At 34.9% G+C, this 16,065-nt stretch overlaps 1 protein-coding gene across 1 annotated transcript in view; it reads left to right on the top strand.

The window, feature by feature from the left end:
- The window catches only part of CAMKK1 (calcium/calmodulin dependent protein kinase kinase 1), a 1,557,316-nt gene that overhangs the window by 1,456,655 nt on the left and 84,596 nt on the right, over positions 1-16,065 (top strand). The gene's annotated exons all lie outside the window — the stretch shown is intronic.

The following is a 16,065-nucleotide window of genomic DNA, read 5'->3' as shown; positions in this document are numbered from 1 at the left end:
TCTGTTAAACAGGTATGCTCTTAGGTTCTGTTTAAAAAAGATACTTCTGCCAAGTAGACTTAGCTGGTGAACATTTAAACACAATAAAACATAATAATAAACATTGAGACATTCTTAGTTATTTTTCTGTGCACTTTTGTGTGGTCAAACTTCGGATGATACCACTGTTTAAAACAATTATTCTAGGATGCTTTTTATTTCAAAAGTGCCTTGAAACGGTTGTAATGAACAGTGCTTTATTGGCACAGATCATTTTCTTCTCAAGACTGATTTAGTTTGAGTGTGCCAATAGACCAAAGCAATGGTGAAACACGTGTTACTGTTACCTTTAATTAGAAATGTATTAATTTTTCAGCCACCTACCATGTAACAATCAGCTATTAATAAAGTTAGGAAGTCTTTTATTAGTGACCTACAATGAAAAGCTCTATAATTATGGGTGATTTCAACCTACTTTGGAAAAGTAAAAGTGTCTTCCTATATCATATTACCTTATGTTGCTAGGCTTTCTCACTACAAGACCAAACCCAGTTTCTGGAAAGCACTCCACCCTTGACTTGTTCTGCAATAATAATCCCTTCAGGTGCTTGACCATAAATGTTTACTTCTAAACAAATGTAAAAAAAAATGATCAAAAAAACACAATCACAGTTCTGAAAACAAAAAACAATATCAGATTTCTCTGCTAATAGGTCCATACATAATTTATAGGCTTTTACTGACTTACAGTCAAAGGAGGCCATCAGAAAACTGTGCCACATCACCCTATATTGTGGTACAGTAATAATATCTCCAATTAATTAGACTTTCTCCACATATCCCAGGTGAAATTTTGCAATCACCCATCCAGTCATCCACACTGGGGGTCTGTATCAGAAGCACGAACTTTCAAAAGTTCAAGTGTCATATGGTCGACACTATATGAGTGAACTTTTGAAAACTCGCAAGTTTCAATGGTGATCACCGTAGGGAGTATTTCCCTTTACTTCACTGTAGTGCGATCTTGGAGTTGCTATATTTAAGTAGCAGGGGGTGCAGGGGGGCTTTCCCTCATCTCAGAGTGTTCATGTAAGTTTTTTGTTTTTGTTTTTTTTTTATATGTTCGATGTTTTAAAACTTCGCTCATATGGTGTCGATCATATGAGCATCAGAGTTTTAAAACTTTGAGCATATAATATAGACCCCACACTGGTTGATATGTGAGTACTTTGATAGGCAAGGGTAGTCTACTCCAGAAATGGAGTATATGTTGGGTTAGGTATCTATCTTGCCATTTGATGGTGTTTTGCTGTAATGTAGGTTTTGTTCTCTAAAATGGGTGTTTGCTTTACCGATGGTTCTGTTTAGGTGAAGAAATTTGAAGAGTGCTGGGCCATTCATAGCACAGAAAGATAAACCGAGACCATCTCTCATGAGTCTGTATGACACTAAGTCAAGGGACAGGACTTTTAGTCAATCAGACTAGCTAAATATAAAAAGACCTCAGATCGTTTGAATGGAAGCTCTGAAGTCTTTCAAGCTGGTTTAGGTTGTTAGTGAGGTCCATGAAGAAGGATGCATTATATTCAATGATAGACCTAATAGAGGATGAATAAAATGGGAGTATAATTCCCTTGGACATAATAAGATGCCACAAAGGATAAGTTGTACAAGGTAGAAGGGTTTTCTAACCATTACAGAGATGTGGTGGTCAAAGGAGAGTCTGTTATCATTATATGTACCCAAGTCCCTGATGACTGTGTCAAATGTAAGTAGAAGGCTATCTATATGGTTAGCAGTAGTGATGCTAGATTTACCAAAGGAATATGCTGCATTTTATGATGTCGAGGTAATGGAATAATTAATACAACAGAGTTTGCTCAAACCCTTGCTGGTGTGTTTGATTATCAGAATAGGATTTGATGACCACACCTAGTTTACAACCATCAGCAAAAGTTGTTAGCCATAGTCCCTTCATGTAGAAATTTTTGTCACAAAAATATATACCAAAGAAGAAGGGGCCTAGGACAGAGCCCTTTGAGATGCCACTTGTGACATTTGTCTGTCTAGAGCAAATACCAGCAAATGTATTGGTATGGATTTTCTCAGACAGCCAATTACCAATCCAGTAAACTATGTATGGGTTATTGTTGAGTTTGGAGAGTTTGTCAACAATGTCAGTATGGGGGGGGGGGTGTCAAAGACCATAGCGAAGTTCAGATAAGCAGTGCGGACTGTATTACTCTTGTCCATGTCTGCAGTAATCCTTACAAAGAAGTCAGCCAGATTGAGTAGGCGTACTCTGCCTTTTACAAAGCCAAAATGGTGTTTCCAGAGATATAACGTCACCTATGTCATTGTTTAGTAGTTCAGCTATACTACATTCTATAACCTTGCAAATAATGCTAGTGAGAGTTGTAGGCCTGTAATTATCAGGGTCAGTATAGAGACTACTTTTATGCAGGATCACCACAACTACCATTCTGTACAACTCAGGGACATAACCAGTGGACAGACTCGGGTTAAAGGGCTGATGGGGAGGGGTTTTGTTAGGTGGGACTTTACACTTTTCAGCAGACATCCAGAGGAAATATTCAGGACCCATGGAAGTAGCGTTTTTAATTTTGGAACATGCCAAAAGGACTTGGTCTAAATTTATCTTGCGAGGGAGTGAAGGGGAATGGGGAGGACAGAGGAGATGGTGTATGAAATGAAGTTGGAAGAGAATTTGTCTGAATGAGTAGAAGCAACATCCATGGGGTCAGAGAAGGAGGTAACAGAATTGTGGGTTACGTCTAATCTTCATTATATAGCTGAATAAGGCCTTATGGGTATGTTTTGAATTAATTGCAACCCTAACTTCATATTTGCCTTACATTTCCTAATGGTAAGTTTGATAGACATACTTACCAGTTTTCAGTATGTGCAAGGAACTCTGGAGAATTTCTATCCCTGAATGACAGTGCTTTGGACAATGTTCGGATATCTGATGTTACCCTTCTTTAATGTTCACTTTCTCATTTTAAGAAGTGAAAGTGTAGAGTCTGTCTTGTGCTGGGTACATGATTTGCTAGCAGTCTGCTCGCACAATAGGCCAAATTTGCTATAGGGAAAGGTGCAGTGTTTCTTATAACTAAGTATGTCTACAACTGTCTAAAAGTGATGCTTCCAACAACAGGTGCTTAAAGAGAAGATTGATAATCTGAAAACAACATCTTTAATGTTTATAGCAACCTGCAGAGATAATCTGACATAAGGGACAACATGTAGTTTTGTTTTTTTTTTTTTAGAATTCTTTAAGGAATTTGAAATGGTGGATCACAACATGCTATTGTTTAGGCTCTGTAAATGTAGAGTGTCTGTCTATCAATTTGAATTGAAGCTCTAGGCAGTCGGAATTGTAAAAACTTGGTTACCTACTGCTTGTGCACAGCTCAGCTTGTGCACAGCTCTGCAGCACACCTTCCAGCTGTGGCTTCTGTATGCCACCACATTGTGCTGGTTCTGAGTATGTTTTGCCCTGGTTTCCCATTAGATGAAGTACAGTCTGCAATGTTCTGGTACTGTTGCGGCCCTGGTTACCAACCTGCATTAAGTCAAATGTTCTTGGATCAAGGTATAATGAATAAAAACACCTTTTGGCAATGTCTTGAGATTGCTGTTTTCTAGCACTATTGTGTGACCTTGGAGTTGGTATGTACAATTTGAGGGGTGTGGAGAGTCTTCCCCCTACATGATGTAGAGGGGTGCAGGAGGACTTTACCCCTCTGTAAAAAAAAGACTGGTTTAGTGATCACTGAAAGTGGTGTTTGGATTTATTTTTCCGTCTGAACAGCATTCAAGTAAAAGCTGTTTGGTGGATTGAAATGAATCTGGCCTTTGAATTGCCTATGTTTAAGATTTGCTGATGTGGTATCAGATGCTCCTTTCTCCTGCAGTGAGCCTCCAGGGGCTGCTTGTGCTTCCATTAACGCAGTTGGAGGTTTGGGTACATTGGCTTTTGCATACCAGTTTCCATACCACAGTGCTCAGATTCAAGCACTTTCATAAACATGAAGTTGAAATTGTTATTCAACTATTTGTATCTTATAGAACAGTCCTGCAGACAGGAAGCGGTAACCTTTTTTTCTTCCTACAGTCTTTTCCTTTCTCCATGGTTATGTGACCATGGAACTATTTTATTTGAGTTAGGGGGTGGGGTTAGTTTTATTCTGACATCAATGTTCTTGTAGCATCAGTGCAGATTTCTTGATATTTGAAGCTGCAATGTTTCATCACAGACAAATTTCTCTCTGAGGAAATAGTAATTTGTACCTTTTTTATACAACTGCTTATCCAGCTATATAAATAGATGCATGTTTATTCTGAATTATTCTAGATTCAATTAAGTTTGACACAGGCGTAATTATAACCCTAGCTGGTGGGTCATTCTAGTAAATTCCACAGTTTCAAAGAAATTGTGTTGTTTAAAGAACAACCATATAAAGCTAGGAATTTGTATGAAAAACAAACATCCAGTGCTTAATCCACGGCCATAAAATTACACAGGATGTTTTATTGTAGAATAAAGTTAGGATTATTAATATATATAATCCTTGGGTAAGTAGCATTTACACAATGTCTGGATTTTCTCTCTAAAGTAATGTAGGATAATTCCTTTCTGGTAGCAGTGTAATCCTTTTAAAATAAACTCAAAAGCAGATAAAAAGCTACTGATGTTAACCAGCCAGAAACTAAACAAAGTAAAGTACATCAGGCCCTGTACATTGTACAGAAATTAAAGCAGTGCATAAAAGTAAGCTATGCAAATGGTCTGCCTGCAAAGCTTCTGGTTGATGTCACATTTTGAATGACAATCCAGGCCACAGGTCTGTATAAAGTCTTCAGTTATTGAATCGGTGTTCGTTCTCATGACAACAACTAACAGCTTTCATCTCTTGAGACAGTGAAGCAGACAATCCTTGCAATAAACACAGTGAAGGAATTTACTCTCAAAGTAAGACATTTTATAATTTTTTAACTTAAGGCAACCCATGCATCTTAAATAAGACAAAGTCTTGGGACTTTATCTATACAAAGTTATAGCTTTCAAGACAATGTGTCACACGTGCAGGAACTCATATGCGTACATGCACACACATACACGTGCACACACACACACACACACACACACACACACACACACACACACACACACACACACACACACACACACACACACACACATTCCAAGCAATTGCAGCCACTTATTTATTGAGTGTGCACCTCAAATGTTTTATTATGCTCAAATGAATGAAAGAATAAATAAAGAATAAGTAAAGAATTTTATGTCTATACTGGCAAACACAAAGCACCGCAACTCCCTACATTCATGCTGCACACACACTCACTCACTCACAAACACACACACAAACAAATATATTAACTTTGTTGATTATGCACAGCTTAGATTGTGGTTGATCAAATGAGTGATTTGATAAATAAACAAGAGCTGCTTTAACATATTTTAGCTCATTAGATGCAGTCCAAACCATTATAAAATGTACAAAACATACATGAAACCACACACATGATCTTTGTAATTTGTGCTGCAGTCTCTTGTCTTAGTGCCCCTTTTTCTTTTTCTGCCCACCAATTATGGCTTTTTACTTTATTTTTCACATGTGAACCACTGCTTTTAAGAGGCCCTGTTAATGAGGAGAAAGGGTAATTGTAAATCCAGTAAAAGATTTCAGTCTTGGTAGATGAATTTCATGCCAGAATAGACATTATTCTTTTTAGTGGGCTCTCTGCATTCATTCCCCATTTAGGAATGTCTGGTATCCAGTGGGTGTTGCTGATTCTCCAAGACCATTTTCCAAGCAATAATAAATACTGGGGTGTATGAGTTTATTTCACATTTAATTTGTTATCTAGCTAGGAAAGCTTTCACAAACCCTTTCCAGTCATAACTCAGACTAGAAATGCACACATGCATTGATTAAAGTAAGATAGTTACATTAATTTAAATTTCTGTACCAACTAAAGCTTACAGCTCTTAGCAGTGGCAGTCTGATGCATAGTGAAAGTGAATTAAGGAAGTACGTGATGCAGTCTCAGAGGCACAGATGCACTTTGATTATGTCAGGCATGTGCAGCAGCTAAATATCTCATTGATGAAGTAAACATTAAGGAAGGAAGTGCAGCATGCAGTAAGAGTGCAACCAATCATTTAGATACAATTAAATAATGACATACAACAAATGCAGTGGTATATGTTCTTTGAAACAGGCGGATTGGTATTTCTTTCAAACAGTTAGATCACTTGTAGCAATGGATAACCAGGAGTGTGGTTAATTTAGTGAGGAATAAGCAAAGAATAATGAGGCAGAGTAAGGATTAGGACAGTGGTCAGTATGTTAAGGATTTTGAGAGAAGTGAGTAGAATAACAATTAGGAGAGACATGAGTAGTGTAATGATTGGGGGGGGGTGAGAAGAGTAAGGATTATAAGAGAGACAAGTATAGTAAAGATACAGAGAGAGGTTAGTATGGTAAGGATTCGGAGACAACTGAGTAGAGTTAGGATTATGAGAGGGGGTGTGTGGTAAGGATTAGAACACTGGTCAGTACTGTAAGGATTAGGAGAAACATGATCAGAGTAAGGAGTACTAGGTACTCCTAAGTAGTAGGATGAGAAGATTAAGAATTAGTTATTGACAAAGCACTTCAAGTGGGTTGTGTAATATTTACCCATAAATGCTAGAGTTAGACCACAATGAGAAGCCTGAGTGAGATAGTGGAAACATGGTTGTTGCACAACCCACTTCTCCGACATTGATTTTTGCTATTATACCTTGGCCTGATATTTTATTGTCATTTGTTATGGGGAAGAAGACTTGTTAGTAAACTAGCCCCTATTATGTTGTGTTATTTCAGCTTTATGTGTCATGCAGAAATTTTAGGTTATTTTATTTTGTTTTGTTCATACGTCTCAACTGTCCAGATTTTCGCAGAATGTCCAGATTTTTGCCTAATATTTTTGGTCTGTTCCTCGTAAAATATGTGGTTTTCTGGCAAATCACTGGGATGATCGGAGGATTAAAGTCACTGAATAATTACATGCATTTGAGTTTCAGACTTGACAGCTTTCAGAAAATGCATGCTCACACAAATCCTTTTATTCTAGCAACTTTCTAAGTTTATAAGAGCAGTATTTAAAATGTACCCATATTTGAGTCCTTTGCCCCCCCCCCCCAATTATGTAAGGCTTCGTCCAGATTTCTTGTGCTAAGAGGTTCAGAGGTATGGACCTAGTAGGTCCTTCTGGGCAAGGCCATCTTTTAGAAGGAACCTAACTTAAAAAGCTACAAATTAAATTTAATATATCAAATGTCTGCATTACATTACAAAAGGAAGTTAATGCAACTGAAAATATGAACAAGATATTTATATAATTCTACTACATGTTGTGGTGTCATGATATTTTAAAAAATAGATGACATTCTTAGTTTTGGAACAAACAATGAGAACATTTTAGATCCAACATACAGTCCTCTATCTGCTGTTTCTAAGCTATCAGCAAACATAAACTCATAAGACAAATATATTATTTATTTGTTGTTAGTCACTAACAAGAACTGTACTTGACACTGTATTAGGCTCTTGTTATTACTCAACTTGCAAGTACTTACATCTTGTAAACAAATTGCTCAAAAGGAGAAAATACTTGATGCATGTGTGAGAGACACTGCATGAGAGAGGAAAATGTGTTACTCAAATTCATACCTTGGGCACACTTGTACAAAATAATACAATAGCGTTGTTGAATGATTATTGAGCATTAAATTATCTAACTTGATGACTCGGATTATTCCAGTAAGAAGGAACTACATTTCATCTGTTCATGGTTAAGAGTGCAACCAACTTCTGTAATAACCTCATGAACAACCACTGTTGTATAACAAGGTCACTAGGTAGTTGGAAGGGACAGATGTAGATTGCTATGTCTTTCTTCAGTATCATAAATGCACTTTATAGATATTTTATAATTTGATTTGGGAGCTGTTAGCATAATGGTTTCAGACAGACCAGAGATTTTGAAATGATTCCATAGTAACTCATGAGCAGTTTCGGGTCAGAGGTTCTTCTGTACAAACCTGCAGCTAAAGAGAAGGTGCTGGTATGTGTCTGTTGTTCAGGTCCTTCCAAAATAATCTTTAGAGCAAGACCATGATTAAAAGAAGCCAGAAGATCTAAATGGAATCATGCTGCTCTATTTAGGCTGACACCAACGTCTGGTAGGTATTGTTTTTAAGATCATCAAGAACCAAGAAGCCATACAACAATGTAGTCATCAAATCCAGCCTAGCCAAAGTGTAATGTGTCCTTAGTCATTTGCTGTTTTGTTCTTATATAATGCTTCCTATCTTTCTTACATCAATATGATATTAAAAGTGAGACTGGAATCCTTTACCATACTTTCCTCCTGCAGATATCCTAAAGTAGTTAAGATACTTGCTCTGTGAAGAAGATCGACTATGGCCTGTGAAGTGCTGACCATAGGTTCATAGGCTCATTGATACTTACTAGGCTATTAGTGTATGAGGATTTTAAGAACACTACCCTTACACAATCATAGTAGTTTTTAGCCCTCATATTTTGCATAGAGATAACCCAGGGATAGGCTGAACAAGGTTATGTTGGGACCTGTACATGTTTCACTGTCCACAAGGGACAGCGATATTATACTACAGATAAAGTTAAAAAAATGCACCAAAGCTATGTGAAGACTCTTCTTTTAATGAAAAATACCATAAACATTGAGCGCTTTTATCTCTCCAATGGAAGACTTCATCAGAATGTGATACCAGTATGAACAAAGACATTTAAATACTCTAAAAAAATCATGCCATTGGCTGTTGAACAATCCAATCAATATGTTGTTTAAAAGCACATGCTATGAATAACCATATTATAAAAAACTTACATCATTGTGGAGGCGAAAACGCCAGTAATCCTGAGCCGACAAGGCAGAAAGCATGCTGACATCTTCATGGAGGCGGAGATAAATCATGGTGGTTTTTCTCAATGGAAAGAGGATGCCAGTGTTGGCGTTAGTCAATTTTCAAACTCTGGGGAACAATTTTTGAACTCTGACACACCCCAAATATCAGGTACTGTGCAAAATAATCGTTTTAATAGTCAAACTTATTCTGGGGGTAGTATTCGTGTTTCCTTTCAGTCAGCACATCATAAAAAGAATGTGGCCAGCCCCAGGACTCGTAACCAAGGCAACAAGCTAGATTTTATTTTTTAAAGCAAAAAGCTTTCAGCTTTCAACAACATTGTGTCGTTAATTCAAGGGACAGTGTAAGTGATAAAATGAATGACTTTTATTCCTTGAAGGACATGATTTTTACTTTTGAAAAACAGTTGTTTACAATTTAAGACCATACAAATGGAAACTGCATATTTGCAAGAGTATATCAACCTAAAAGTTATGCCTCAGGGGTTAAGAAATTTTAAATTTCAGGAAGAGAAAGCAACCACACTGTTAGGTAGATCTCCCATCAACAAACCAAACACAAGAAGAAAAATAATGAGAGTTCTAACCACTATAAACGAATAACTCAAAGTGATGTAACTAAGATTATACATGCAGTAACTGATACCCTTTATGATCTTTTGATGTGCCGCCAAATTAGTTCAGAAATTTTTGAGTACTTTTTGATACAGCATCCCACTATTCCTTTAATTAAAGGAATACCGAAAATACACAAAAATGTTTACCCTATCCCAATGAGACCTATTATATCAGGAGGGAATTGGGTAACCTCCCATATTTCCACTTTTCTAGAAAGTACTTTGACCGATTGTGAACCAGTTTCCATCTATTTTAAGGGACACTTATGATTTACTAGAAAGCCTAAGTACCCTAGTATTAGGAAACGCACAGCATGAAAATTTACTTATTACACTAGATGTAAGAAATTTATTTACATCCATACCAAATGATATAGGTATACAATTTATTCGAGAATTATTGGTTAAGGAAACATCTTTCACCAATGATAGAATAATTTTGGTATGTCAGTTACTTGAATTGGTACTCTCCAATAATGTTTTCTTATTTGGTGATATATGTTATTTACAACAATGGGGGGTGGCCATGGGCACCCCCTGTGCTAATACATACGCCAACCTAGTGGTACTTTGGTGGGAGAAGATGTATTTGTTTAATAATGAGATGTTTAGATTGGTAAAGTTCTATAAACGATTTGTAGACAATATATTTATTATTTGGGAAGGCACCTTACAATCTTTTGATCAGTTCTTGAAGTACCTAGAAACCACAACCACTTTTCTTAGGTTCACAAAGGAAAGTTCATTTACAGAAATACACTTTTTAGATGTTACTCTTAAAATAACAGAAAAAGGTACTATTATTCCATCATTATACAGGAAACCAGTATGGAAAAATGCTATTCTAGCATTCGATAGCATGCATCCTAGACATACCTTTTATGGTATAGTAAAAAGCCAGTTTATAAGAATTTCTAGACTCTGTACAGAGCCTGATGATTTATTAAAGGAAGCGAATTTTATGGAAACTTTATTTATAAGTAGAGGATATGAACCAAATATGGTAAGAACTATAAGACAAAATATCTTGGGCGACAGGGATCCTTCATACATGGACTATGTTGTCTCACCTAAAGAAAACAATAATTATAGAACCTTTAATAGATCAAATAATATAAATAATATGATTAGTTATACCATGAAATATACCAGTGATATTAATAAAGTACAACAAATAATTCACAATAATTGGAATGTTTTTACTATGGATGCACACATTAAACAAATTGTAGGCAATAAACCTAGATTTTTATATAAGAATAGCAAGAATCTCAAACAAATTTTATGTAATGATTATTGTAATAAGAATATTTCAGATATTCCTAGACCATTGACTCTGGGCACCTTTGCATGTCAACAATGTAATAGATGCAGTTATATCACCAACATACATATATATAAGCATCCTAATATTGATTTTACTTTTGTTCCTAAATTTTATGCTAACTGTAACACACATAATCTTGTTTATCTTGCCACTTTCATGGTTTGTCAAGCCTTTTATGTGGGCTTGACAAAAAGAAGGTTACAGGATAGGATTTACAATCACCTATATGATATTCGCAAGTGCAATGAAACAAATGCATTAGCGAAACACATATTAGATTATTCCACTCACAGTTTTTGCTTTAGAGTGTTACAGATAGTACAACATAATAAAAGAAGAGGAGATCCAGATAATGATTTGGCACTGGCTGAACTAAATTGGATTTTAAGACTCAGTGCACATCTCCCTCCAGGCATTAATAATTATTTGTCTATTAAACCAATTTTAGTAGGTAGAAAGTAGTAATTTTTAAAGCATTTTTAAACATCAATACAGATATGTATGTTACTTTTATAATACAATTATGAATTGATTTGTTTCAAATATGTCATTTACCATCCATATTTAGACATACTATATATCCCATATGATTAATTTAATTATATGTATATACACACAATGTAAATAAATTAACATAATTTATTCAATACACACTTTATTATATCTATTCATGTTCATATTTTTTAATATTTATATTGTCATTATATTTATATTTATTTACTGACTAGATTTATATATGATCATTAGGTACTATAAGATTTATCAACATAGATATTCATATCAATGTAGGTGTTATTACATAGTTTATAAGTTATACACTTATTCTGTATGTTTTTTATATATATACATTTTACATACTTTATATATATATATATATATATATATATATATAACATAGAATAATATTAGCAACATCTAAACAAATACATTTAAGTTTAATGCATACTTATATAACTTTAATATTGGATTCTAGTGATTAACTATTCACTAGGAAGTTTGATTACATAATATTAATAACAGATCAATGTAATTGTTTGTCTACTCTGTTGTTTACCCTACTGCTTATTGTTTACATATGCATTTTTTGTACCCAGAGTAATGTTTCTTTAAGTAGTATACAACGTATAACAATGAATTAAATTGCATGGTGATATTATTTTAATTGATTAATTGTTTTAATTTGGAAAAGTTTTCCCGCGCATATGAGTATTTAAATGAACAACAATTTACTGAATGTTATCTGATGAAGCGTAGGTCACACTACGCGAAAGCGCTCATCCCTTTTTGTACTTCCATGAATCGTATTTGGATTTTATTCTGGTGTTTGAGATTTTTAAGTGATTTTTTTGGAACACGACATCGTGGTTAGAACTCTCATTATTTTTCTTCTTAAATTTTAAATTTCCTTTTGGCCTTTTCTATGATGGCAACGTTATATGTGATTTTACATGTATGTTTGACAAATGGGGCTTAGAATTGTTAAACAAGACTTTATTTTACAATGAACAAATGAAGGAAAAGTTAAGTGGAGAACTAGACAGTTTGAATAACAAAATATTAACTGACCTGTTATTTCTCCAGTATGAAGATTTAGTTGTAATGCTTTGTTTTTAAAAAAAGAAAAAAAAGTTAGAAAGAGATACCAAACATTATCAGACTAATACAATATACCCTACCAATCGTGTATCAAGAGATAAACATCCCCCCTACAAGACAAATAGAGACAATTATGAAAATAGAACAGATTTAATAAGTGATGATGTTATTTATGAAGATAGTCAAGATAATTCACCCAAGAGGATTTTCCTACTCTCCGATGATCAGAAAGGTTAGCAAACAGAAATATAGAGAACAATCAAGTAACATCGAATTATGCCAGAGAAGTGCAGAGCGGAAACCCCTACAGGGGTACGGGGAGGGGGAGAAGGAGATATTAAATCCCTTTCAGCATACGATTAGTGAAACAGGAATAGTGCATGAATATCAAGGTTTTAAAATTATGCAGATTGTTATTACACCATTTTTTTCTTTATTTTCTAAAGGTTTCAAGTATGTTCCTACCAAGACCCCTGATTTAGCAGAAAGTATTATTGATTTTTACATGTACATTAGAAGATTAAATCTAAGTGTCTTTTTTACACAACCTGTGGAAGGACTGGATTCTAGTAGGGAAGAGAACTAAAAAGCTTTAAAAAAGAATAGTACTTTTAACCCCCCTCCCGACTACACCCTCTGTTGGATGTGTTTGAAAAAACTGTCAGAGGATATCTATAACATGTGGGCTCAAAAGAAAGGTTTCTTCAGAAACCTGAGCAAAGAATGAATATGGTCTTGTGTGTAAATTAAGAGAAGATAAGAACCTACGCATTATGACTCCTGATAAGGGGGGCAGAATAGTACTGTGCGAGACTGTGGAATATTTTAATATTATGCCAAGACACATCATTCAATGAGCAGAATTATGCACAGGTTTCGAGAAGCCAAATCAGTATAGCATACAGACGTATAGACTCATATCTGGAAGAATACTTATTAGATCAGCGTATAAGTCCAGATGTACATCAATATTTGGTTAATACCCATCCCATTGTTCCTACTATATTCAGTAATCGCACCCTTTAGACCTATTGAGGCAGCTGAGGAATCTGAAACACAAGGCATGGCTATATTTATCGATAAGACAGTCAAACCGGCGGTAGAAAAGACTGAACATTTAGTGAACGACTCTTGGGAATTTCTAGGACAATTAAAACAGGACCTTTGGTCACAAGATTTAATATTCCTGACAATAGACGTTAAGGACTTATTTTTATATATACCCAAAGAGGAAGAATTAGTAATGTTCAAAGAGACCTTACAAGCCTACTCTGGCTTCCCACATGACCAAATGTGTACTATTAGTGAACCTGTGCATTAATATTAGAAAACAACTTTATTTATTTTGAAGACCAATACTTTCAACAACTAAAAGGAGTGGCCATGGGCGCAGCGTGAACACCAGCATATGCCAACATACTATTGCTTGGGTGGGAATCCAAATATGTTTTTCAAAGCAACTACCAACAGTATATTAAGTTATACATCCATTATTTGGATGATATTTTTATTTTATGGCAAGGTAGTACAGAACTAATACCTTTATTTATAGAATATATAAACAGTACTACATCATTCCTAGAATTCACTTATGAATTCAACCAATACAATATTCATTATTTGGATATTACTATAAACAATGGGTTTCAATCCAATATTTATAGGAAAAACACTTTTTGAAATGCCTACCTTCATTTTTCCAGCTGCTACCCTATTACACAAAAGAAAAGCCTTGTCAAAGGACAGGCTGTCAGAATAGCTTGTATGACATCATTATATAATGACATGGAACAAGAATTTAGTCAGTTAAAAATGTTTTTGGAAAGGGAATACCCTAGGAAATTAGTGGAAGACACTCTAGAAGGGGTACTAAAAGAATGAGGCAAAAGATACCAGCCCCTATTAGGTAGCAACCTGCATGATCTATCTACAGGGAACAACTCTTCAAATAATTTTGAAAAAGCTTACATCATACATTACAGTCCTTTTTTGAAGGAATTAAAAGACATTATATCCAAAAATTGGAATATATTTAAAATGAACGGAGACGTAAACAGGGTTATGGGAAATAAACCCACTTTTATCACCAAAGTGGGTAGAAACATTAAACTATTAATGGAGAACAAAACAGATGGTTATAAGTTCCCAAGTGAAGGAACTAAACCTTGTGGTAGATGCTCACAATGTTCCTATATTATTAAAAACAGTGACATTACACTGGATAACAACATGGGGAGCAAAATAAAATTCATGAAAGGTAACTGTTTCACAGAAAGGGTGGTATATCTAGCTTCTTGTGGGGCATGTACAGGATTCTATGTGGGCAAGACAGAGCGAGCCCTTAAAAATAGAATCTATGAACATAACAATGATATAAAAAACAAGAAACGAATGCCCTTTACAGGCATTCCAAAGTATGCCAAGTTTTTTATGTTTCAAATTTGGTATTTTGGAAATTGTAAATATAGAACCTAGGGGAGGTGATTGGAAAATATATACTTAGTAAGAAAGAATTACAATGGCAGCTAAGGCTAGCAGCTAGATTTCCACCAGGTCTTAATGACGGTATTTCTTTAAAATCAGTATTAAAAGAAAGGGCAGGTAGACTATAAAAAATGGTCGACATATTTCATAAGTCTTTTTTGTTATATTTTTAAATCTATTTCTTATTAACAGTGTATTCACATCTTGTCTAACTTCCAAATGTTTTATAATATATATATATAATTTTAAAACAAAACATGGCTATACATTTTTTTATAATATGGTTATTCATAGCATGTGTTTTTAAACAACATATTGATTGGATTGTTCAACAGCCAATGGCATAATTTTTTAGAGTATTTAAATGTCTTTGCTCATATTGGTATCACATTCTGATGACGTCTCCCGTCGAAGAGACGAAAGAGCTCAATCTTTATGGTATTTTTCATTAAAAGAAGAGTCTTCACGCAGCTTTGGTGCATTTTTTTTTACTTTTTCTTGGTTTTTATATTGCTTTATACACCTTTTTGTTTATACTACAGATAACTTTGTAGTCATATCATCCATTTGTCCAAATTACATTTGAACAGAGTAGAAGTCTTTGCTTTATGTGGATTGGAAGATGGCTCTGTAGACGCAGTAGTCTCTGTGATACAAACTTCTTCTTCCAACATGTTCTGTTTATTTTGCAAAAGAGATTTGAGATCCTTTGAGTGGATGTTTATGATGCCATTGGACTACAAATGTACAAAAGAACTGACAGAACTGGGGCTGTTATACACAAGGCAGTAGTTGCTTCTCAGCAGGCTGTATGATGCTGAGAGAGGTCATGGAGGCAGCCTGCATAGTTTTTACAAATTAAATAATCTTATTTTTTAGAAAGAGCCAGCTGGTAGTAAACCATCTAAAGAGATTATTAAAATTAGTTAAAGGTCCTTCTTTGTCTAGCGGCATTTACTAATAATTAACTGTAATGATTACTGGTTGTAGGTTGTTTTAAGACCTTTATTTCACTTTATAGTATGTTGTGAATGAAATAATTGGGTTGGGCACATT

The sequence above is a fragment of the Protopterus annectens genome, chromosome 9.part0 (genome assembly GCF_019279795.1).
Source record: "Protopterus annectens isolate FY-2018-M chromosome 9.part0, PAN1.0, whole genome shotgun sequence".
Classification (NCBI taxonomy): Eukaryota; Metazoa; Chordata; order Ceratodontiformes; family Protopteridae; genus Protopterus; species Protopterus annectens.
This window is presented reverse-complemented; position numbering and strand designations above follow the sequence as displayed.